Source organism: Chanos chanos, chromosome 10, assembly GCF_902362185.1.
Source record: "Chanos chanos chromosome 10, fChaCha1.1, whole genome shotgun sequence".
NCBI lineage: Eukaryota > Metazoa > Chordata > Actinopteri > Gonorynchiformes > Chanidae > Chanos > Chanos chanos.
In genome coordinates, this window is record NC_044504.1 from 2,062,179 (window position 1) to 2,088,495 (window position 26,317).

The window sequence follows — 26,317 nt, forward strand, 5'->3', positions numbered from 1 at the left end:
CTAACTGGGCTGTTCCACTCTCACACTACACTGCACTGGTAAGATCCTCAGAGGAGGGAGATTAATAGCATTTAAGAATAATGGAAACATTCTCTGAGTAAAAGTGTATGTGACAGTGTGTATGTGTGTGTTGGTTAGAGGGTCAGAGAATGACAGCTTTCCTCTGTCCCAGTCCAGCTGGACTCTGATCCTCTGGAGTTTCTTATTGAATGTGAGGTGAGTGTCTGTCTGTCCTGGGCACTGTGACCGATATTTCTCATTATAATAACTCACAGTCCATATTTCACCCCAAGCTCCTACTCCCTTCCTGTGGACTGACTCTGTGATTGCACCCAAACGCCATGATGCACTATTCTCAACATCAACATCCCAGCACTGTGTCCCTGAGTTAAAACCCTCAGAGCCCAGGACAAATAGCCATGAATCAAATCGCTCTGGATTATCAGGAAGCTGCTGTCTCTCATCACTGTTTCTCACACCGGTCAGATCCTCAGACAGGATGAGTTGTGGATATGCAGTGTTGGGGTCCAGAATGACAGGAGCTGAAGAGAGAGAACAGAGACAGTGGGAGAGATGAAATACATTTTAATTTGAACTGTGTCATAATTCCAGAGGCTCTAAGTCTCTACATCCCCTTAGAAAAATACAATGTCACTGCAACATACAAACAGTGTTTGTATGAAAATGAATAGTGAACATACAGAGAACACATGTTGTTAGTGTAACTAAGATCATTCTGTTCTATTACTTATAGAACAGCTGCATTAAATATTTCACTCTGTAACCTCTTAACACCAAAACACCAAAGCTGGCCTGATGCATTAGCAAATTAAGTGGCTGCTTAGGGTACCCGTGGCCACCAGAGGGCCCCCAAGAGCACTTGAATGTCCCACGAGAGAGTTTGAATTTTTTTGTTTGGTGATCTGTTATATCAATGTCTCTGCCTCTGTCAGAGCTGGTGTTACATTCATGCTCATGCGCAGTGTAACGGACGTTAACTGCAGTTTGAAGCACAGTCAGTCAGACTAATGTTGAGTTACTGTCCTCTCCTTGGCATCAATGGAAAAAGCAGCCAAAAGTAATGCCATAAAAAGGACATATCCTTCTGTTTATCTAAGTTATTTGACTTTAACTGTAGTTGATTGTTGTTCTTATGACAGAGTATTAGGGCCACTTTGAGGAAAAAAGATTCTGAGATTTCGAGAGTAAGGTCGTATGAAGTCATAATTTAATCAAATTCTGCTCAGGGCCCCATAAAGGCTTGGGCCAGCCCTGCAAAACACGCACTCATATGCACTGCCCAGCCACAAATTCATAAACACTGATGTCTCTCATGAGGACCAACTTTACAGACTCTACAGACTCACTGTCTGTACACAAAACATTTCTCTCAGTGTCTTTTCTCTCTTCATAGTCTCATGTCTCAGTGTGTTGAAACCAAACACATCAGCTCCATTCATTTCAACAGAGTGACAGTTATTGTGCTGTTCTCCAGCTGCAACACTCACTGTACTCAACAATCTCCTGCATCTTCTCCCACACTCTGAACTTCAGGTTGCCCAGGTGCTTTGCCACATGGATCAGTGCTCCTGAAAGCATGTGTGGATCCTGCAGTGTGCACTGGGCTCTGGAATAACATTCAGGAGTCAGTGCTGCTGTGGCTTTGGTATCACAGATAAACAGAGAGTTAAGGGGTGACTGCTTTACCTTTCCTTTGTGTCCTCAAAGTTCTGTGAAAGGAGACAAAACAGAATGATGAGAAGATATCTAATGAATGCTTATGATTAATTCAGGAGAGAGAGAGAGAGAGAGAGAGAGAGAGAGAGAGGGAGAGAGAGAGAGAGAGAGAGAGAAAGAAGTCCTGACCAACATTAACTGCTGAAGAGAAACGACAGTTTCCATGTTAAAATGAGAGAAATGCCTACATTACACTACAATATACAGCCAGTGGACAGTAAAGGAAGCATTGCAACATCACACACAGAAAAACAAAACATATCAAATCTAAAGAAATAACATTTAAATCACAAGAGAGGGAGAGAAGAGAGACAGACTGAGGGACATTATTGTCAGAGAGGAGAGAACAGAGATTTAAGGGACTTTCATCTCAGTCTAAAACAGGGGTGACGTCCCGAGAACTGAAGTGCATCAGACTTCTTTAAAAGTAATCATTACTTCTTTAGAATTTCATAGCAAATTTCATCCTCTGTATTTAACCCATCCTACACTGAACACACACACACTGGGAGCAGTGGGCAGCTGCAGTGCCTGGGGAGTGGTTGGGGGTTAAGTGTCTTGCTTAAGTGCTTTGCTTGAGGGCACTTAAGCCATGTATGTTTCATGACGTCCAGGGGATCAAACCAGAGACCTTTTGGTTACAAGCAAGCCTCTATAACCTTTAGGCCATGGACTGCCTCAAATGAAAATGAGAGACCTTCACAGTGTATTGTGGTAATTTACCTTCAGGAATGAGATGTCTTCAGCTTTTATCTCCTCTTCTATGACTCTGATTGAGTCTGAAAGATGTGATATCTCTCTACTCATCTCCTCAATCTTCTCCTTCATCATCTGACTCTTCTGCTCCTCTTCCTTCCTCACTGCAGCTATCCTGGCTGCCTCTTCATCTCGTAAAAACTGGTGAAGCCTCTCAAACCCCTCCTTAATCTGTCTCTCTGTGTGTTTGGCCTGACTCTGAAATGACAAACAGAAAAATACACAATTACCATAGTGCACTGTACTCATGACAATGAGTAATATTTCATTCATTTCATATTTCGTAATATTTTGTTTAGTGTTAAATGACTATATTGTTTTCATTACTAATTATTCTCACCTTAATGTGCTCTGCTGTTTGATCACAGGTTTGTTTGACTTTTTCAAAGATCTTCAGTTTCTCCTGTAAGGGTTTCAGCACAGTCTTGAGTTCCTCCTGGAGGGAAGTGAGACATCATTACAGACAGTCTGTATTTTCCACTTATATGTAGCACAGTGTGTGTGTATGTGTGTGTGTGTGTGTGTGTGTGTGTGTAATACACTAACCCATCCTCTATAAACTACACAGCCAAGACTTTACTGATCTGACCTGGTCTGTGAAGATCACAGACACACAGAGACTGTATCTGACCTCTCACTGCAACACAAAACAGATTTGATACAGACTGACCCTACACTCTGTGATTAATAACTACTAATTAATTACTACTAACAATCTGTGATTAATGACTACTGATTTCTGCATTTCATACAAATGCATAAAGTACACCACACACTGAGTTATGACTTAAATAGAGAAACAACAGTTTGTGTTGTTTATTTCCTTGTGCAAGGCATGATGGCATACAGGTTTGCCAGGTTTCTTGAAATTCTAAGCTTATTTTATTTGAGGAGGCTTCAGATTACATATAAAACATTACTGTAGTCTTTAATTAATGTAAATATTGATAATTTTGGATATTAATTAATCGTTTTAGTGAACTGTTTTCTTACCTTTCTGTCAAGTACAGCTTCATCTATTGGACAGAATTTGTGGTTTGTGTGTGTTTTTGAAGTCTGACACACCAAACACACAGGCTGTTTATCATCCACACAGAAGAGTTTGAGTTTCTCTCTGTGTTGACTGCACAACTCCTCAGACTCTGCTGAACTTCTCTGACTTCTCTCCTGTAAGAAAGTCTCACACAGGTTCTTTAGAGCTAAGTCCACAGGAGGGTGTTCTTTTGAGGATCTTCTCCTGCAAACTGGACAGTTCTTTGAATCCTGTTTTTCCCAGAACTGCTGCAGACAAACTTTACACACACTGTGACTACATGACAGGAGAACAGGATCCGTGAAGATGTCACAGCACACAGGACAGGAGAAATCCTCTTCAGACATCAACGCTTTAGAGGCCATTTTATACAAGCGCCTCGTTGGGTTGATTTTTCCATTAAATGAGCCGCTTTTTGGAACTGAACTGACACCGTCAGCTTTACTTGTTTATTTTCAGGGGTGGCAGAGGGTGGAGTTTTGGGTGAAGATTTCTGATTGGTTTATGCTTTCTGTTAAGATTTATATCAGTGTGGGTAATTCTACTCCTAGAGGGCTATCAGATATACAGCTTCTCTACAGCGTAACAAAAATGCACCCAGTTCAGTTTATGAAGCATTTTGTGGAGTCTGGTTCTGGGAGAGGAGGTTCTGTCTTCTGTATCTCAGGAGTCTCTGTTTTCTGTCTGTCATTCACTCTGAAGTGCACTTTTCCTCAGGGCATTAGTCTCTTTATAACAGTTTGATCATCGATATTAATGAGACTGAGAGAACTATAGACTGAGAAGGAAATGGATAGAAATGACCTGTTGTCTTAAACCTGTGTCTGAAGGTGAACCAGAGAGAGTGGTTTATGAGGAGAATGAGTTTGACTTATTTTACTGATGGGTTGGAAATTAGTTAAGATTCCAAGATGACAAGAGTTTCATTTATAAGGCTTTGGTAAGACTTCATAGCTGTTGGTGTGTAAGATGTATTCACTGGTGAACTGGTCCTTTTAGACAAAATCCTCTTGAAACTTTTTTTTTTGCATGATAGGCATGTTATATGTGCCTGATGAAGTAATGAAGTGCTTTCCTCCTTTGCAGTAGAAAGGTATGGGATCTGTCTCCTGTCTCCTTCTCTGTGTTTGTGAAGCCAAACTCACAGCAGCACTGACTCCTGAATGTTATTCCAGATCCCAGTGCAGAGTTCCAGAGCATCAGTCCAAATGCACACTGCAGGATCCGCACACGCTTTCAGGAGCACTGATCCATGTAATCTAAGATGGACAACCACCTTTCAACAATCAACTGTTCTTTTTGTTTTCTTTCATTTTTTCTTCTTGTATTATCTGTATGTCAAAAACACATGAGGGAACATCTGTGAACACCACTAACATCTTTATCTTTATCTGACTGAATATTACAGAGACTTGACTTATTCTCTCATTCTACTGGCTTCTGCTCTGTCAGACCTGACAATGGCCTTTGTCTTGTTCAGTCATCAATACAGAGTAACACACACACATTGTAAGCAAGCAGACACTGTCATACTGTTACACATATTTCACTGATTCACTATGGTGTTCTGTTTTATTGTATGTTTGTGCAGTGTAAGTTAGTACTAATGCATGTTACCTACTATAGTCATTTCTTTCTCTTTTTTGTTACAGAGTCTGTATCTCTTCATACATAACTCAACCCATCACACTGTTAAACTCTCACACTGTTAAACCCTCACACTGTTAAACTTCAGGTAAAACTCCTGTGTCAGTACTACAGACCTACAGAGCCCTGCACACTCAGGACATTCACATGAAACAAGAACAGAATACAGACGGGTTCTCACAGCACAGTGTCTCACCTCAGGTGTTTGACTGCAGTGTGTAACAGGCCTCTGGTGCCCCCTAGTGGCACTTCATTAATAGTACAGATCTGTATTGATGTAGGTTGATTGACAGACCTTCTTGTGGAATTCTTGATCCGGTATTAAATTCTTACTGAATAATATGCAATTTGCAGGTTCGGGGAGCCTTGGATCTCAAATGAGAAATGTCCAGTGAGAAATGATCTGGTTGTGAGGACTTGAAAGACAGAGAACCACCCACCAAGTTTGTTTCCCTCTGACTGGACAGTTAATGACTCATTAGGAATAAACATGTTCTTTATATTCTGTCTGAAAACTCATGAGGGCTAGCAAAGACATCTCTACAATTCATTTTAAGATCATAACTTATTTGTCTAGTGGTGTTGATATAGTGCACTTATTTTAATGGACTATTATTAAATACACCATAGTGCTACACATTACTCTGTTTTATGGTTTTATGAAGAGATATGACTCATCAAAAATGTTTTTTCACCTCATAGACATGCTGGATGTGACTGATGAGATGATGAAATGTTCTCCTCTTTAACAGAAGGGCAGAAAGGTAAGACATCGTTCTCTTGTCTCTCTCTTCTCTGTGTTTGTGAAGCCAAACCCACAGCAGCACTGACTCCTGAATGTTATTCCAGAGCCCAGTGCAGAGTTCCAGAGCATCAGTCCAAATGATTTCACAGAGAAACACTGATGAATGATGGGAAACTGATCACTGAGGAGTAGGTGGTGTTGAGTCTCAGTCACGGAATGAAGGAGAATCTTCAACACCAGTGGTGGTCGTCTCTACAGCAGTAAAAATCTCTACTACACTAGTATTCACTGTGACGTGTGTTTACTTTAAGTTTTTAGAGCTGGTTGGGTCAGTTCTCCTCCCTCTAGTGGAGATGATAAGGGACCCAACCCTAAATTTCACACACAGGGAGAACAGTTCATAGCTAGTGTTTCTAACTACAGGGATACAGTGACTGGTGACCAGTATTGTTTGGTTACAGGTGAATGGACATATTGGAAGACAGTTTTATAGAGAAAATGATTAAATAATGTCTTAATTGTGTCACGGCTTCAGCCATGTTTCTAGTTTTTCCTTATGTTCTAGTGTTGCCCTTTCCTCATCTCTCCTGTGCTCCCCCTATTGTTGTGTGTGTGTGTGTGTGTGTGTGTGTGTGTGTGCGTGCGTCCATCTGTCTGCGTGTGTGTGTGTCCGTCTGTGTCTGGCTCTGTATGTGTGTGTGTGTGTGTGTGTCTGAGTCTGTATGTGTCTGACTCTGTGTGTGTGTGTGGGGGGGGGGGGGGGGGGGGGGGGTTTGGGCGCTTCTGATTCCCAATCAACTGACACACCTGCAGCCCATCTACTCATCTACTCTGCTGCACCTGTACCCTGGTTTCCCATCCACTCACAGCCAGTGTGTTGTCTCAGACAGTCTGGATTCCTCACTCTCTTGTCTGCCTGTCTTCCCTGCCTGCTCCTCAACCACCATCCTCATCTTCAGTCACACTCTCCGCCCACAGTTTGCTGGCTGTTATACACTTCGACCGATCTCCACTCATCTGTCTCGTCCTCATCAGACGCTATTTCCTGCCCGTTAAATTCTCCACCAGCACCATTTCCCGTAACTCAAACCTACAAAAAATCTTCCTCTGAATTTCACTCCGTGTCTGTGTCCTGCGTTTGGTATCACTCCATTGGTTGCAACAAAATATTTGTGTGTATATTGTCAAATTTGTAATAATTGTGTAATGTGAGTCAGGTTAAAGGGGATTCAGGGGTTCTGTGTGTCCCCGCCCCCTCTCTGTCCTCCTGACTGATGACTCACAGGGGCCCTGTGGTGTCAAACAGTAGCTCAAACACTAAACTTACTATTACTTAATATTACACATGATAGTGTTGACAGGTTTTATTTTTGGAGAGGGGAACATATTTAGGATCTGATTTTTAAACAGGTTTGTGCTCTTCAGACAATCACACAAACTTAGTCATGGGTCCATCACCATATTTAATTATATCAACATCTTAATACAGAATCTCAGAAGGGAAGTGTCTATTTTAATGAAACTGTAAACTTTTCAGATGGAAAACATCATATCAGACAAACAGCTGATACCTCATTTTTGTGTCAGAAAGAGAGACCATCTCTCTGTCAGAAAACTCCTCAGGGTCTTTTTATTTATACTGAAATGATCTCTGTTCTAATCAATACACTGACATGCAACATGTTGTAATGTTTCTCACTCCCTGTCTCTGCTGGTCATTTTCAGTGAAGTTTTCATTGTTTTAGTCAGAGTCCTGTTTTCCTTGGCTCCATCAGTTAATCATTCAGTCACTCTGTGTACCTGTTTTTATTCATCAGGTCTGGTTCCTGTTGTGTGTCAATATCACTTTGTCTTTGTCTTTGTGAAGTCTTGACTGTAGCTGATGACTGGGACCCTGTGTTACCTTGAGTGCTGTAAGTCTGAGAGCTATTGTGAATTTTGCCTGAAGTCTTGTCTGTATGCTGTCCCCTTTTTCCTGTTCTGTCCCCTGTGCTAACCGCCACCCTGTTTACTGTGCTGGTACCTGTCCTGTTACTGGCCCTGTTTCCTGGTCCCTGGTCTAACTCTTGGTCCAGTAAATTGCTGGTTATCTGCATATGAACCCAGTTTCTGGTTCATTTCATGACACGTGTAAATTCACTTGATTCAGTGAACTCAGATGAAAAAACTAAAACTTATTCACCAGTCACACTTTCTCTTTTTCTTTCTTTTTTTGGATCACAGTCTCTCAGTGTCAGAGATACATGAGGGATTATCTGTGGACACCACTCTAATGCCTTTATGCAGCATCTGAAGAGATGATTTGTAGTTTGGGGAAGTATTCAAGCATTAAGTTTGATACAGAGTGTTCTTATTAATTATAAATAAATCATATTAGTCTGTTTAACTGTCTCTGTAGTGTATGTTAAATATGGGAGTGGCCTCATGTTCTTTGTCCATGTTGTATTTTACCAGTTCACCTTTGACTGAGGGTTTGGATTCACACACACAGAGGACACGTCTGGTACTCAAACCAGCTTCTACACTTCAGTTCCACTTTATGTTTTTAGTCACATTTAACATTAAACTGTCATTTATCATTCTTGTCATAACCGTGTCTCAACCTCTTGTTTTTATTGTTGTCAGTTTTTTTCTTTCAAAAACTTCTCTAGATAAAATACTGTGTTTCTGATCTTTATCACTGTATTGTTCATTTCAGCCAATTTTATCCAGTTCATCCAAAGACAATATCAACCCCTTCACTAAATTACTCATGTTCAGTGTGTCTGTCAAATCAAATCTGAAATCATTCACACATACACCCTGATTCACACTGACATCATTCACACATAAACCCTGACTTGTGATTCAGGTGTCAGATAATGATGAAAAAATCTTGTGACAGCCATGAACAAACTGTATGACTACAGTTTCTCTTTTCTGATTTACAACTCAGATGTGATGTTTGTCCAATCTGAAAATATTTTCATTTTAATCTCTGAAATTAAAACTCTATATTATCATATATGCATATTGTTGCTCTATATGTTGGCCATGCTTATATTTGAGTCTTTGTATAAAACAGCCCATGATATGGAACACCATCTAAAACACCACAATAACACAGTGCATTCTGTGTCCCACTCCAGTCAGTAATCAGTTCACAATGTTTTTACTCCACCTTCAGAGGAGTGATATTTATAAAATGACTGTAATAAATTAAGCTGTCATGTAACTGTGATATGATCTAACCTAACTGTATAATGTCTGTTATGATGAGTTGAGCATAATGATGTGTGTGTGATGTGAGTTCATTCAGAGACAGTATCAGCTCGAACTGTGCTCTTCCACTCTCACACTACACTGCACTGGTAAGATCCTCAGAGGAGGGAGAGACCTGTAAGTACAGAATAGTGGAAATATTCTCTGAGTAAAAGTGTGTGTGAAAGTGTGTATGTGTGTGTTGGTCAGAGGGTCAGAGAATGACAGCGTTCCTCTGTCCCAGTCCAGCTGGACTCTGATCCTCTGGAGTTTCTTATTGAATGTGAGGAAAGTGACTGACTGTCCTGGGGACCGTGACCGATATTTCTCATCATAATAACTCACAGTCCATATTCTACCCCAGACTCCTCCTCCCTTCCTGTGGACTGACTCTGTGATTACACCCAAACGCCAAAATGTTCCATTTTCAACATCAACATCCCAGCAGTGTGTCCCTGAGTTAAAACCCTGAGAGCCCAGGACAAATGCACATATATCAAATCTCTCTGGATTATCAGGAAGCTGCTGTCTAACACTGTATCTTACACTGGTCAGATCCTCAGACAGGATGAGTTGTGGTTCTGCAGTGTTAGGGTCCAGAATGACAGGAGCTGAAGAGAGAGAACAGAGACAGTGGGAGAGATGAACCACATTTTCATTTGAACCGTGTCATAATTCCAGAAGCTCTAAGTCTCTACATCCCTTTAGAAACAGCCAATGTCACTGTAACTGACAGAATGTGTTTGTATGAAAATGAAGAGTGAACATACAGAGAAAACATGTTGTTAATGTAACTGAGGTCATTCTGTTCTATCAGTTATAGAACATAAGTACTGAATTTTTCACTCTGTTACACACACACATGCGCGCGCACACAGACGCGCACACACACACACACACAAACACACACACACACACACACACACACAAGCTGACTAATAATTGTACACAAACAGTGTGTGAAATCTGACATGGAGTATATTTGTTTGTTCAAATGTCTTAAAAAGTAAATCTAAGTTAATAATTGTGAGTTAAAATGTGAAACTCAGGGTTACTGGATGTCTTTTACATTGATTAAACTGGTATGAAATGTGACTAAAACTTCATAATGTTTGTTTAAAATTTGGGGTCGTTCAGTTTAAGCTTGAGTTTTCTTCTTCTTTCTCTTTTTCTCTGTGATTTTTCTGTCAAAATAAAAAGTCAAAACTCTTTCTGAATATTTTCCTCAGGTTATGGTTTCATGTATGACATGCTACCACAATAACTAAATCAATTCAGATCTCATTTTCTCTCTTTTTACTTTTTCGCACTGTCAAAAAATCCTCTACAAACCAAAACCACAAGTTCATTACCACTGTCTGTCTCTAATGAGGACCAACTTTACAGACTCTACAGACTCACTGTCTGTCCCCAAAACATTTCTCTCAGTGTCTTTTCTCTCTTCATAGTCTCAGTGTGTTGAATCCAAACACATCAGCTCCATTCATTTCAACAGAGTGACAGTTATTGTGCTGTTCTCCAGCTGCAACACTCACTGTACTCAACAATCTCCTGCATCTTCTCCCACACTCTGAACTTCAGGTTGCCCAGGTGCTTTGCCACATGGATCAGTGCTCCTGAAAGCATGTGTGGATCCTGCAGTGTGCACTGGGCTCTGGAATAACATTCAGGAGTCAGTGCTGCTGTGGCTTTGGTATCACAAATAAACAGAGAGTTAAGAGGTGACTGCTTTACCTTTTCTTTGTGTCTTCAAAGCTCTGTGAAGGGAGACAAAACAGAATGATGAGAAGATATCTAATGAATGTTTATAATGAAAAAGAGAAAGAGAGAGACAGAGACAGAGAGAGAGAGTGATGTTCTTGGCCTGTTCAACATTAGCTCTTGAAAAGGAACATTTCCCATTTTAAAATGAGAGAAATGACAGTATACAGTCAGTGGACAGTGAAGGAAGAATTGCAACATCACATACACACACACACACACACGGAGAAAGACAGAGAGAGAGTGAGAGAAAGACACACACACAAATACAAACTCAAAACACTGTTTTCCAATAAATCTCTTTTTTTTTTATGATGAATCACTTTGGATTAATGAGCTTGGGCATTGCTTAAAAGTCAAGGCGGAAACTGACAGTTATTTTCCTTTTTTTGTGATTGTAAAATGTAAGCATGCAAATCAACCCCAAACATGAGCAAATCAAATGCAGAGACACTAGTCTGCAGTAGCCAATCAGAGAGACAGAATCCCCCCTCCCTCTCCCTCTCCACTGACTTTATTCTAATGAACTATTCATCTGATTTCAAAAATGACTCCTCAAGAAAACAGCACAAACAAAAACTCCTGAAGGAAAGATCCTGTTTGGTGATCTACACAGTAGGTGTCATGTTTTTTGGGAATGTTGTTCTTTTTTTGTCCATGCGGGGTCCTCAGTCTTAGTTTTGGTTCCTGTTTAGTTCATTATTGTTGTACTGTTTGCACCTGTGTCTTGTTCTTTCTGTCTATTTAAGTCTTCTGTTCTGCTCAGTCTTGAGTTGTTACCCTGTGTGCAATTCCTGATCAAGGCTTCTTGTAAGCGCTGTGTGTTTTCTTGGATTGCCCCCCTGTTGCTGAACCTGTTTTTGCCTGTTTTTTTGGACTAAGATTCTGCCTGCCGTCTTCTCTGGATTTGATGCTGGATATCTCTGCTTACTGGTTTTGACTTCTGCCTGGAACTGTTTACTGATTTTTGCCTGACTCCCTTGTATACCTCTGCCCAGATTTACCTATTAAAAGGAACCACCTTACTGAATCACTTTTCCCTTGCTCTGTGCATTTGGATCTTCCATTTGGTGGCACAAGGGTAAAGCCCTGGGCTTCCATGCCAGAGCCCCGGGTTTGATTCCAATCGTTACAGCAGGACACAAAGGCATTGTCTAACCCAGAATTCCAAAACCTGTCCTTTTCATAATTTTTTCGATTGGCAAAGGGTCATCACACACACTTGACTGAATTCTCACAGTTTGGCTGAGGATGAAGATGGGGCAGACCACCTTCAAAGCCAAATGAGAACCAATTTTCATGGTCACCTCTTCACAAACTGATGAACCAGTTTATAATAATCAACTGACCAAACACTGACCACTGCATCTACATGTGATCATAAGATAAGAGAATTTTGTTCCTGTCCTGCTGGGTTTTGGTCGCCCTGGTGTCACCAAGACCGGATCAAACCCAGAAATCACAAACAGACACAGGGATTAGCTCTTCACTCTGCCCACAGTCCACTTCACCAAAGTGTCTGATCCCACACTGGTCTCACACACCAACCAGTGAAGTCTGTTGTCCCTCCAGAAAGAGGAATTTCTGCTGCTCCAGTCTTCCTGATTCCTGACTCTTGGGACACAGAATTCCATGTCTCATCATCTTCTGACGTCTGGATTGCAGAGTTGGAGATGATTATCTTCTAGTCCGAGAGGACCAATTTTCGACTGTCATCAGCCAGAGTGTAAACTAACCAGTCCCTTTTCTCTATGGCACTGACATGGGTTGAATTTCTCTCTCTCCAGATGACTGTATTCATTCACCTCCTTCTGAGTCAAACACACTAAGAAACTTGGACTGTGTTAATCCAGACTTGTCTCAGAGACCTCTCCTCTGTATTATTAGTTCTGACTTATTTCTGATCACCTCACATCACACACGCTCCTTCCTCCTGTGCTGCTGTGGCTGTGTGGACTACCCCGGTCCAGCTCCCCCTGCTGTTTTCTTATCCTTTAGTTCTGTCTACTAGTGTGTTTTCATCTTCATTATCTCTGTGTTGTTTGCAATTCCCCCACTGGATCGGCACCTGTTGCACACCTGTCTGGCCGTGAAGGGGTCTCTCTCTCTGTGGCCCTTCTCAAGATTGCTCCTATTTTCCCCTAGCATCTGGGTCATTTGGGGAGTTTTTTCTTGCCCACTATGAGGATTAAGCCTTGGTTGTTGTAATCCTGTGGGCATGTAAAGCCCATTGAGACTGTAAACAGTGATATTAGGCTTTAAATAAACTTAAACTTGTAAAAGTCTGTTCAACATTCTGCCGTTCACTGCTTTTTCATGTGATGTTGTGTTTCTTTTGTCTTGGCTGTCTTGTGTTTATCCTGTTTCAGAGAACCTGTTTTAATCTCCTTTTCTTTCATCTGCTATTTCTGTTCTTTTATTGCTGTCTATGAACATACCATTAAAATGTATTTAGATCTTTGGCTGTGTGTTTTTCTGTCTCTCTTGTCATATCAGCTTGACCAACTCTAAGAACTGATGTGTTCAGTAAATGTGTGACTGAGTTTTCTGTCAGGACTAGTGCCCCCTACTGTCACCTCCCCCAAAATCACCTACAACATAAAACACACAGACGTCAGCCGGTTAATCTCTGTATCAAAACAACACGGTGCCTGGTCATATCCCCATGTTTCTGTTCTGTTTAAGAGAGAAGGGATTTATGATGTATGAAACAATAGCAATGAAAGAAAATGAAAACCCTGACATGCAAAAGCAGAAAGAGAGAAGAGAGTAAAGTAGAGAGAGAGAGAAGAGAGTAAAGTAGAGAGAGAAGAGAGTAAAGTAGAGAGAGAGTAAAATCCATCTCCACTGAATCTGGCCCTGACTATAATAAAGCAAGATGGTGAAGGTGGTTCTGTAGGTCACCCTACACTCTCCTCTAGTATATTATTTAAACTGAAATAATGTGACCTCTCTGAGTTTCCCACAATGAACAGTTTCCCTGTGTATTAGGAGAGAAAGATGAATGCGTCCAAATAACTGTTGAATATACATGTGTCTGACATGACCAGAGAGACAAAAGGAGAGATGTTTATGATCTCTGTTACCCAAAATCTCTATTAGACACACACCTACACACACACAAACACACACAAAACAGAGACATTCATGCACATATGACAAGTGTGTGTGTGTGAGTGAGCACCAACAGCATGACAAGAAAACACTTCCAAAAAACAGCACTAAAAAGATGTAAATTCTTGAAGTGAATGTTGTTAAATGTTTGAATCTCTTTGTCATTAGTGTATGTCTGTAATCTCATTCACACTATTAATCCTGGATCGATTACTTATTCCTTTGCACCTACTCTAGGGGGAGCTCACGGTCGTCTCCTCATTCTAATTAAAAGTTTTATGAGGAAACGCCACTTGAATCACATTCGTGATTTTTTTCCCACTTTGTCAGGGGTACAACACACACTCACATGCACAGCTTTAATCAATTGAATTGAATTGAATTGAACTGAATTGAATTGAATTGAATTGAGAGACCTTCACAGTGTATTGTGATAATTTACCTTCAGGAATGAGATGTCTTCAGCTTTTATCTCCTCTTCTATAGCTCTGATTGAGTCTGAAAGACGCGATATCTCTCTACTCATCTCCTCAATCTTCTCGTTCATCATCTGACTCTTCTGCTTCTCTTCCTCCCTCACTGCAGCTATCCTGGCTGCCTCTTCATCTCGTAAAAACTGGTGAAGTTTCTCAAACTCCTCTTTAATCTGTCTCTCTGTGTGTTTGGCCTGGCTCTGAAATGACAAACAGAAAAATACACAATTACCATAGTGCACAGTACTGATGACAGTGAGTAATATCTCATGGTTATTGTTCAGTGTCAAATGATTGCATTGTTTTCATTACTAATTATTCTCACCTTAATGTGCTCTGCTGTTTGATCACAGGTTTGTTTGACTTTTTCAAAGATCTTTAGCTTCTCCTGTAAGGGTTTCAGTGCAGTCTTGAGTTCCTCCTGGAGGGAAGTGAGAAAGCATTGCAGACAGTCTGTATTTTCCACTTATATACAGCATAGTGTGTGTGTGTGTGTGTGTGTGTGTGTGTGTGTGTGTGTGTGTGTGTGTGTGTGTGTGTGTGTGTGTGCGCGTGTGTGTATGTGTATGTGTGTGTGTGTGTGTGTGTGTGTATGTGTGTAATACACTGGCCCATCCCCTATAAACTACACAGCCAAGACTTTACTGAACTGACCTGGTCTGTGAAGATCACAGACACACAGAGACTGTATCTGACCTTTCACTGCTACATAAAACAGCTTTGATATAGACCGGCTCTCCAGGCTGTAATTAATGACTTCTAATTACTGCATTTCATACAAAATACATAACACTGCACCATACATTGAAATATGATGTTTTAAACAGAAAAACAACATTTTGACCAAATTTTGTTTTTCATTGTGCAAAACAAACTGGTAAAGTCAGCTACACAATTTTGCCAGCTTCCCCAGATTTTTATATTTTATTTTAAGAATCTTAAAATTAGACATATGTAAAAAGTTGCAGTTGCCTTCAGTTAACCTAAACATTAATATCTCTAGTGAATTGTTTTCTTACCTTTCTGTCAAGTGCAGCTTCATCTATTGGACAGAATTTATGGTTTGTGTGTTTTTTGGAAGTCTGACACACCAAACACACAGGCTGTTTATCATCCACACAGAAGAGTTTGAGTTTCTCTCTGTGTTGACTGCACAACTCCTCAGACTCTGCTGAAGTTCTCTGACTTCTCTTCTGTAAGAAAGCCTCACACAGATTCTTTAGAACCAAGTTCACTGGAGGGTAATCTTTTGAGGATCTTCTCCTGCAAACTGGACAGTTCTTTGAATCCTGTTTTTCCCAGAACTGCTGCAGACAAACTTTACACACACTGTGACTACATGACAGGAGAACAGGATCCCTGAAGATGTCACAGCACACAGGACAGGAGAAATCCTCTTCAGACATCAACGCTTTAGAAGCCATTTTGTCAAAGTCCCACTTCAACAACGACTTACTGAATTTCAATCATACTTTCACTTTCAGATTTTCAGTTACAGAAAAACACCTTGACACCTTGAAGAATTTCTGTCCCGTTTTTTTTTCCACCACTCTGAGCTGCAGACGTTGTAAGTCCTTTAGTTTTGTCAGCTTGTCTAGAATTTAACTTTAAACTGCTTTTTGTGCCCTTTTGTTGTTAAAGGAATCAGTGCGGAAGAACTGGACTGTCACACTGAGTTTTACTTCCTTACTCTCAGGTCGAACAGAGGGTGGAGTTTTAAGTGAAGGTTTCTGATTGGTTTATGTGTTCTGTTTTCCAAGACATTTTTAAAATTCATTGTAAGATTCTAACTTGTATACCTAGTGATCTTGGCATGTGTCATTATTGCACAAATCATAGTGCTACACATTATTCTGCTTCATGGCTTTAGAAAGACAATATAAAAGGTAAAAGTAACTTTATATCAACAGCAAAGTTCCATAGGGTTCCATATATCCCTGTTGGTCATACTGGTTAATGCCCTATGAGGGGGGATTTATATTGTGAATAATGAGGACAGAATTACTGTAAATAATAACTATATGGGATTAAAATCTCTCCGTGACATTGCAGTCATAAGAGTGTTTTAAGAAGTTACTGTGAATGTAAAAACTGTCACTTCACCAGAAACACTAAAATAACCTGCCCAGGTTTTGGAAAAAAATGTTTAGAAGACTTGCAAGATTTGCCTTCTCTTGTGATCATGACTGATAAGTACTAATTGTAATGGAACCTCTCAAATGGTTCCACTTTTTTCTTTCTTTTTCTTTTTTTAAATAAGCTGTTATCAACTAATTAATTAACATGCAATATATTAATCAAATCACACCTTCACACCTAAAGGCCCACTCTCTTCATAACTGTGAGACAATGTTACTCCTTAAATGTCTGGTGAACAACTATCTTTCTACGCACGAATGGTCGAAGGTCTAGGCTGATGACCATACATACTCACGGGTAAATTCATAAACTCTGATACGTTGTACAAAGGGTGATAGAACATTGGATGATTTATTATGGTGTAACAATAAATTCAAAAACTGGTCATTGCTCGCAATTTCAATATCGTCAAAGATCACAGACGTTCTCAAAATATGAGCACAATCGGCACAGGTTCCGATCAACGTAAAGCCGTCTTTAAAACTCATTTACACTACAATACCCACAATGCAAGCGAGGGCCAACGAAACGTTGCGACGCATCTCGCGTGCTTGGATTTGTTATGGCGGTACGTTTCGAAACTCTGATGTTCCGATTTGAGACATCAGCGGGTTGGTAATTTTAAACACTTCAAATTCAGCTTTCAGTGAGATACCACAGATCATATTTCCCACACATTTTGAGAAGATTTATTTTTCAAATTTCGTGTCAGATTTTAATACACCGCACAGCGCTCCCACAAACATGTGTTCACTGGTGTGAGCGGACACACTGTAAGTTAGCTAAAACTGAACCTGAAGTTATTTTATACATGTAGGTCTGCTGGCATTGCTAATGTTTTCAACAACATTTAACCAATTCCATTACTAGGTCAGTTTGATGGGCACATTTTCTTTTATCTTACAGGAAGATCGAGTGTCGTAGCCTATGCTGTTCTAACTTCTGAGTCTTGTTAGCTTTGCGTAGCTGGTCAACCTCTGTATCCTATGGTAGGAATGGTGTTCTTTGGCTCGTTAGAAGAGAAGTTGGGGACCGCTAAACATAACACACTCTTTGATTTGCTTAGTTGGTTAAAATTAACCGTCAGTGTCTTACAAGTTTTGGGGAACTAGCTATCTTTTGCCATATTCTTTTCGCTGTGGCATGAACTCGATATGAAAGAAAGGATACCGAGACGATGTATATGTGAAAATGTATCTTGAAGCATAACTCTCGATAAACTGAAGAATGGTGACACTTGACCAAGGCGAGTGTAATTTCATATTAAATCTCTCTAAAAAAGATCTTGCAGCTCAGAGGGAAACCGACTGTCATCCAGCATGCAGACACATTCCAGCATCCTGTCCTCCTGGGTACCGAGCAGCTCACGTGCCGGTGTCATCTTAAACGGCTCTCCGGGGGGAACCGGTTCCGTACGGAGTAGCTACAGCTCACTGGTGGAGGGAGTAGATGACTCTTTTTGCTCGCAGTTCGCACCTCTACCAGCGTCCATTGGGAGCAGCGTAGACGCGGAGGTCCCGCTGGGGTCTGGACCATCTCAGGGAGCGTCCACTCATGCATATGGACCACTGAATGGAGGAACAGGGACCGTTGAGGAGATTTTGAAATGTACACAGGACCTGCCGCTGGTGATGAAGCTTGAACAGGTAACAAGCGAACGTACGCGGAGTCACTGTAGTGATTCTGAGTTTAATCGCGGCGCGTCATAAATCAAACCTATGACTTAAACAGACACAGTGAAATTATTAATGATCAGTTGCATGCGAAAAAAAACAGTAAAATGACGACAAGCCCTTGATCTTGATCGCTGCTTCATTATTGATTATTATTATTATTATTATTATTATTATTCAGACAGTCTGGATTCCTCACTCTCTTGTCTGCCTGTCTTCTCTGCCTGCTCCTCAACCACCATCCTCATCTTCAGTCATGCTCTCCGCCCACAGTTTGCTGGCTGTTACAAACTTCGACTGATCACTCATCTGCCTCGTCCTCATCAGATGCTATTTCCTGCCCGTTAAATTCTCCACCGGCACCATTTTCCGTAACTCCAACCTACAAAAAAATCTTCCTCTAAATTGTGTAATGTGAGTCGGGTTAAAGGGTATTCAGGGGTTCTGCATGGCCCCGCCCCCTCTCTGTCCTCCTGACTGATGGCTCACAGGGGCCCTGTGAAACAGTAGCTCAATCACTAAACAGATCTATTACTTAATACTACACATGATAGTGTTGACAGGTTTTATTTATTGAGAGTGGAACATATTTAGGATCTGATATTTAAACAGGTTTTTGCTCTTCAGACAATCACACAAACGTAGTCATGGGTCCATCACCACATTTAATTATATCAACATCTTAATACAGAATCTCAGAGGGGAAGTGTTGATTTTGATGAAAGTGAACTTTTCAGCTGGAAATCATATCAGACAAACAGATGATACCTCATTGTTGTGTCAGAAAGAGAGACCATCTCTCTGTCAGAAAACTCCACAGGGTCTTTTTATTCATACTGAAATGATCTCTACTCTAATCAATACACTGACATGCAACATGTTGTAACATCCTGTTTCTCACTCCCTGTCTCTGCTGGTCATTTTCAGTTAAGTTTTCATTGTTTTAGTCAGAGAGTCCTGTTTTCCTTGGCTCCATCAGTTAATCATTCAGTCACTCTGTGTTCCTGTTTTTATTCATCAGGTCTGGTTCCTGTTGTGTGTCAATATCACTGCTTTGTCTTTGTCTTTGTGAAGTCTTGACTGTATCTGATGATTGGGACCCTGTGTTATGTTGAGTGCTGTAAGTCTGAAAGCTATTGTGAATTTTGCCTGAAGTCTTGTCTGTATGCTGTCCCCTTTTTCCTGCTCTGTCCCCTGTGCTAACTTCTGCTCTGTTTACTGTGCTGGTACCTGTCCTGTCACTGGCCCTGTTTCCTGGTCTAACTCTTGGTCCAGTAAATTGCTGGTTATCTGCATTTGAACCCAGTTTCTGGTTCATTTCATGACACGTTTAAATGCACTTGATTCAGTGAACTCAGATTAAAAAACTAATACTTATTCACTGGTCACACTTTCTTTTTTTGGATCACAGTCTCTCAGTGTCAGAGATACATGAGGGATTATCTGTGGGCACCACTCTAATGCCTTTATGCAGCATCTGAAGAGATGATTTATAGTTAGGGGAAGTAGTGAAGTCTTAAGTTTGATCCAGAATATTCTAATTAATTATCAATAAATCATATTAGTCTGTAGAACTGTGTCTATAGTATATGTTAAATATGGGAGAGGCCTCATGTTCTTTGTCCATGTTGCATTTTACCAGTTCACCTTTGACTGAGGGTTTGGATTCACAAACAGAGAGGACACGTCTGGTACTCAAACCAGCTTCTACACTTCAGTTCCTTTATCTTTATGTTTTTAGTCACATTTAACATTAAACTGTCATTTATCATTCTTGTCATAAACGTGTGTTAACCTCTTGTAGTTTACACATTCATTGGGGAAAAAATCCAAACAGTCAGTTTTTTAGCAGTTTCATATTTTTTCATATAGGTCCCTGATCATTAAAAACCTTTCACTATGGCTCAATTATTATTCAGAAACTGCTCTAGATAAAATACTGTGTTTCTGATCTTTACCACTGTGTTGTGCATTTCAGCCAGTTTTGCCCAGCTCATCCAGGGACAGTATCAGCCCCTTCATTAAACTACACACTGAAATCTTTCACACATAAACCCTGATTCACACTGAAATCATTCACACACAAACCATGATTCACACTGAAATCATTCACACACAAACCATTATTCACACTGAAATCATTCACACATAAACCTGGAATCACACTGAATCCGTCACAAACAAACCATGACTTCTGATTCAGGAGTCAGACGTAACTATTTTACAATCAGAAAATCTTGAGTGACAGCCATGGACAAACTCTATGATTATAACTTGTCTTTTCTGATTTAGAACTCAGAAGTAATGTTTGTACAATCTGAAAATATTTTCAGTTTAATCTCTATAATGAAAATTCTGGTCAGTATATTGTTGCTCTATATGTTGGCCATGCTTATATTTGAAACAAATAATACTATAAGTATGTATGTAAAACAGGACATGGTATTGACCACCATCTAAAACACCACAATAACACAATGCATTCTGTGTCTCACTCCAGTCTGTAATCAGTTAACTTTTTCTCTCAAGAGTGATAAAAGAGTGATATTTATAAAATGACAGTTATAAGTAGGAAAGTTGTGATGTAATTGTGAAGTGATCTAACTGTATAATGTCTGTTATGATGAGTTGAACATAATGATGTGTGTGTGATGTGAGTTCATTCAGAGACAGTATCAGCTCGAACTGTGCTCTTCCACCCTCACACTACACTGCACTGGTAAGATCCTCAGAGGAGGGAGAGACCTATAAGTACAGAAGAGTGGTAATATTCTCTGAGTAAAAGTGTGTGTGACAGTGTGTATGTGTGTGTTGGTTAGAGGGTCAGAGAATGACAGCTTTCCTCTGTCCCAGTCCAGCTGGACTCTGATCCTCTGGAGTTTCTTATTGAATGTGAGGGGAGTGACTAACGGTCCTGGGGACTGTGACTGATATTTCCCATCATAATAAAACACAGTCCATATTCCATCCCAGAATCCTCCTCCCTTCCTGTGGACTGACTCTGTCATTACACCCAAATACCATGATGTATTATTCTCAACATCAACATCCCAGCAGTGTGTCCCTGAGTTAAAACCCTCAGAGCCCAGGACAAATGCCCATATATCAAATCTCTCTGGATTATCAGGAAGTTGCTGTCTCTCTTTACTGTATCTCACACTGATCAGATCCTCAGACAGGATGAGGTGTGGTTCTGCAGTGTTGGGGTCCAGAATGACAGGAGCTGAAAAGAGAGAACAGAGACAGTGGGAGAGATGAAACACATTTTCATTTGAACTGTGTCATAATTTGAGAAACTCTACATCCCTTTAGAAAAAGCCAATGTCACTGTAACAGACAGAATGTGTCTGTATGATAATGAAGAGTGAACACATGTACTGAATTCTTCAATCTGTTACACACACCCACCCACCCACACACATGCAAGCTGACCACTGATTCTCAGGCACTGGTAAGATGGTAGTAGACTTGAAACACGTGGGGACGACTGCCTGGAACAGCGAGATGTTGAAGATGTCAGTGAGAACATCTGCCAGCTGCTCAGCACAGTCCTTGATGGCTCGGCCTGGGATTCTGTCTGGGCCCGCAGCTTTTCATGGGTTGACTCTGGAGAGGGTCTTTCTCACTTCGTCTGCAGTCACCTGCAGAACCTGGTCATCCGTCCGGGGGGTAGTTTTTACCACCAGCACATTGTTCAGTCTCTCATACCGTGTGTAGAAGTCGTTCAGTGCATCTGGGAGGGTGGAGTCATTGCTACAGGTCTGAGGAGGAGGAGGCTTGTAGTCAGTGAGGGTCTGGATGCCCTTCCACAGATGCCGTGCATCTTTGCTGTTTGTGAGGTGGCTGTTGATTTTTTGGGCATATTGATTTTTTGGGCATATTGACCAACTTCACAGGCTGTACACATTCACTGTCTGTCTCTAATGAGGACCAACTTTACAGACTCACTGTCTGTCTCTAATGAGAACCAACTTTAAAGACTCTACACACTTACTGTCTGTCCACAAAACATTTCTCTCAGTGTCTTTTCTCTCTTCATAGTCTCATGTCTCAGTGTGTTGAATCCAAACACATCAGCTCCATTCATTTCAACAGAGTGACAGTTATTGTGCTGTTCTCCAGCTGCAACACTCACTGTACTCAACAATCTCCTGCATCTTCTCCCACACTCTGAACTTCAGGTTGCCCAGGTGCTTTGCCACATGGATCAGTGCTACTGAAAGCATGTGTGGATCCTGCAGTGTGCACTGGGCTCTGGAATAACATTCAGGAGTCAGTGCTGCTGTGGCTTTGGTATCACAGATAAACAGAGAGTTAAGAGGTGACTGCTTTACCTTTTCTTTGTGTCCTCAAAGCTCTGTGAAGGGAGACAAAACAGATTGATGAGAAGATATCTAATGAATGTTTATAATGAAATAGAGAAAGAGAGAGAGAGACAGAGACAGAGAGAGAGAGTGATGTTCTTAGCCTGTTCAACACTAGCTCTTGAAAAGGAACATTTCCCATTTTAAAATGAGAGAAATGACAGTATACAGTCAGTGGACTGTAAGGCAAGAATTGCAACATCACACACACACACACACACACACAGAGAGAGAGGGAGGGGGAGAGAGAGAGAGTAAAGTAGAGAGAGAGAAGAGAGTAAAGTAGAGAGAGAAGAGAGTAAAGTAGAGAGAGAAGAGAGTAAAGTAGAGAGAGAGAAGAGAGTAAAGTAGAGAGAGAGATGAGAGTAAAGTAGAGAGAGAGAAGAGAGTAAAGTAGAGAGAGAAGAGAGTAAAGTAGAGAGAGAAGAGAGTAAAGTAGAGAGAGAGAAGAGAGTAAAGTAGAGAGAGAAGAGAGTAAAGTAGAGAGAGAAGAGAGTAAAGTAGAGAGAGAGAAGAGAGTAAAGTAGAGAGAGAGAAGAGAGTAAAGTAGAGAGAGAAGAGAGTAAAGTAGAGAGAGAAGAGAGTAAAGTAGAGAGAGAAGACTGAATCTCCACTGAATCTGGCCCTGACTATGATAAAGACTACAAGATGGTTAAGATGGTTCTGTAGATCACCCTACACTCTCCTCTAGTCTATTATTTAAACTGAAATAATATATCCTCTCTGAGTTTCCCACAATGAACACTTTCCCTGTGTATTAGGAGAGAAGATGAATGTGTCTAAATAACTGTTAAATATACATGTGTCTGACATGACCAGAGAGGCAAAAGGAGAGATGATTATGATCTCTGTTACCCAACACCTCTATTAGACACACATCTACACACACACAAACACACGCACGAACACACACACACAAGCACGCACACACATGTGACAATTTGTGCATGAGTGTGTGTGTGTGTGTGAGAGTGTGAGAGTGCGTGTGTCTGAGTGTGTGTGTGTGTGTGTGTGTGTATGTGAGTGTGTGAGTGTGCGTGTGTGTGTGTGTGTATGTGAGTGTGTGTGTACGTGTGGGTGTGCATGTGTGCATGTGTGTGTGTGTGTGTGTGTGTGTGTGTGTGAGTGTGTGCCCGTGAATGCGTGACAAGAAAATAAGGCTATCACACGTCTAAAAAAGATCTAAATTCATGAAGTGAATGTCGTTAAATGTTTGAATGTCTTTGTCATTTGTTTATGTCTGTAATCTCATTCACTCTATTAATCCTGGATCGATTCCTTATTCCTTTGTGCCTACTCTAGAGGGATCTCAGGGTCGTCTCCTCATTCTAATTAAAAGTTTTATGAGGAAACGCCACTTGAATCACATCCGTGATTTTTCGCCCAATTTTGTCAGGGGTGCAACACACACACACATGCACAGCTTTAATCAACTGAATTGAATTGAATTGAATTAAATTGAATCGAATTGAATCGAATTGAACATGAGAGACTTTCACAGTGTATTGTGGTAATTTGCCTTCAGGAATGAGATGTCTTCAGCTTTTATCTCCTCTTCTATGACTCTGATTGAGTCTGAAAGACATGATATCTCTCTACTCATCTCCTCAATCTTCTCCTTCATCATCTGACTCTTCTGCTCCTCTTCCTCCCTCACTGCAGCTATCCTGGCTGCCTCTTCATCTCGTAAAAACTGGTGAAGTTTCTCAAACTCCACTTTAATCTGTCTCTCTGTGTGTTTGGCCTGACTCTGAAATGACAAACAGAAAAATACACAATTACCATAGTGCACTGTACTCAGAACAGTGAGTAATATCGCACAGTTATTGTTTAGAGTTAAATGACTGTAGTTTTCATTACTAATTATTCTCACCTTAATGTGCTCTGCTGTTTGATCACAGGTTTGTTTGGCTTTTTCAAAGATCTTCAGTTTCTCCTGTAAGGGTTTCAGTGCAGTCTTGAGTTCCTCCTGGAGGGAAGTGAGACATCATTACTAACGGTCTGTCTGTCTGTCTGTGCATGCATGTGTGTGAGTGTGTGCATGCGCTTGTGTGCATTTATACATCTGTGTGTGTGCATGTGTGTGTGTGTGTGTGTATTTGTGGAAGGAGGTCAAAAGAACCTATGACTGAAACATGGATGTTTGTGGAGAATCAGTAGTTGGCTTTTGTGTGTGTGTGTGTGTGTATGCGTGTGTGTGTGTGTGTGTAATACACTGACCCATACTCTGTGAAGTACACAGCCAAGACTTTACTGAACTGACCCCTGGTCAGTGAAGATCACAGACACACAGAGACTGTATCTGACCTTTCACTGCTACATAAAACAGCTTTGATATAGACTGACCTTGCACTCTGTAATTAATGCCTACTTACTACTAACAGGCTGTAATTAATGACAACTAATTACTGTATTTCATAGAAAATATATTCATTGCACCATATATTGAAATATCACATTTTAAATAGAGAAACAACATTTTGACCAAATTATGTTTATTTCATTGTGCCATACAAACTGGCAAAGTCAGCTACACAATTTTGTTAGCTTCTCTAGAATTTTAAAAATATTTTATTTTAGGAATCTTAAAATCAGACATATGTAAAAAGTTGCTGTAGTCTTCAATTAACCTAAACATTAATATCTCTAGTGAATTGTTTTCCTACCTTTCTGTCAAGTGCAGCTTCATCTATTGGACAGAATTTATGGTTTGTGTGTTTTTTTGAAGTCTGACACACCAAACACACAGGCTGTTTATCATCCACACAGAAGAGTTTGAGTTTCTCTCTGTGTTGACTGCACAACTCCTCAGACTCTGCTGAAGTTCTCTGACTTCTCTCCTGTAAGAAAGTCTCACACAGGTTCTTTAGAGCTAAACTTACAGGAGGCTCATCTTTTGAGGATCTTCTCCTGCAAACTGGACAATTCTTCAAAACCTGTTTTTCCCAGAACTGCTGTAGACAAACTTTACACACACTGTGACTACATGACAAGACAACAGGATCCCTGAAGATGTCACAGCACACAGGACAGGTGAAATCCTCTTCAGACATCAATGCTTTAGAAGCCATTTTATACAAGCCCAACTTCCACAATGACTTATTGAATTACACCTGAACTTTCACTTTCAGATGTTTAGTTATGAAAAAAAACCTTTGAAACTCACAAGGATTTATGCCCCCTGTCTGACCACTCTAAGCTGTAGATTTTTCTAATCCTTTAGTCTTCGTCAACTTGTCAGTAGTTTAATTTCAACCCCAGTTTGGGATATTTGTAAGGAATCCGTTTGTAAGAGCTGGACTGACACACTGTGTTTAACTTCCTTATTTCCAGGTGTGACAGAGGGTGGAGTTTAAGGTGAAGGTTTCTGATTGGTCCAACTCTGACTGGACAGTTAATGACTCATTAGGAATAATCATGTTCTTTATATTCTGTCTGAAAACTCATGAGGGCTAGCAAAGACATTTCTAGAATTCATTTTAAGATTATAACTTATTTGTCTAGTGATGTTGACATAGCACACTTATTATAATGGACTATTATTGAACACATCATAGTGCTACACATTACTCTGTTTTATGGTTTTATGAAGAGATATGACTCATCAAAAACAATGTTTTTTACCCCTCATAGAT

At 40.5% G+C, this 26,317-nt stretch overlaps 1 pseudogene; it reads right to left on the reverse strand.

Annotated features, from left to right (window-relative positions):
- LOC115822622 (uncharacterized) lies at positions 1–25,753 on the reverse strand (annotated as a pseudogene).
- Between the last annotated feature and the right edge of the window lie 564 nt (positions 25,754–26,317).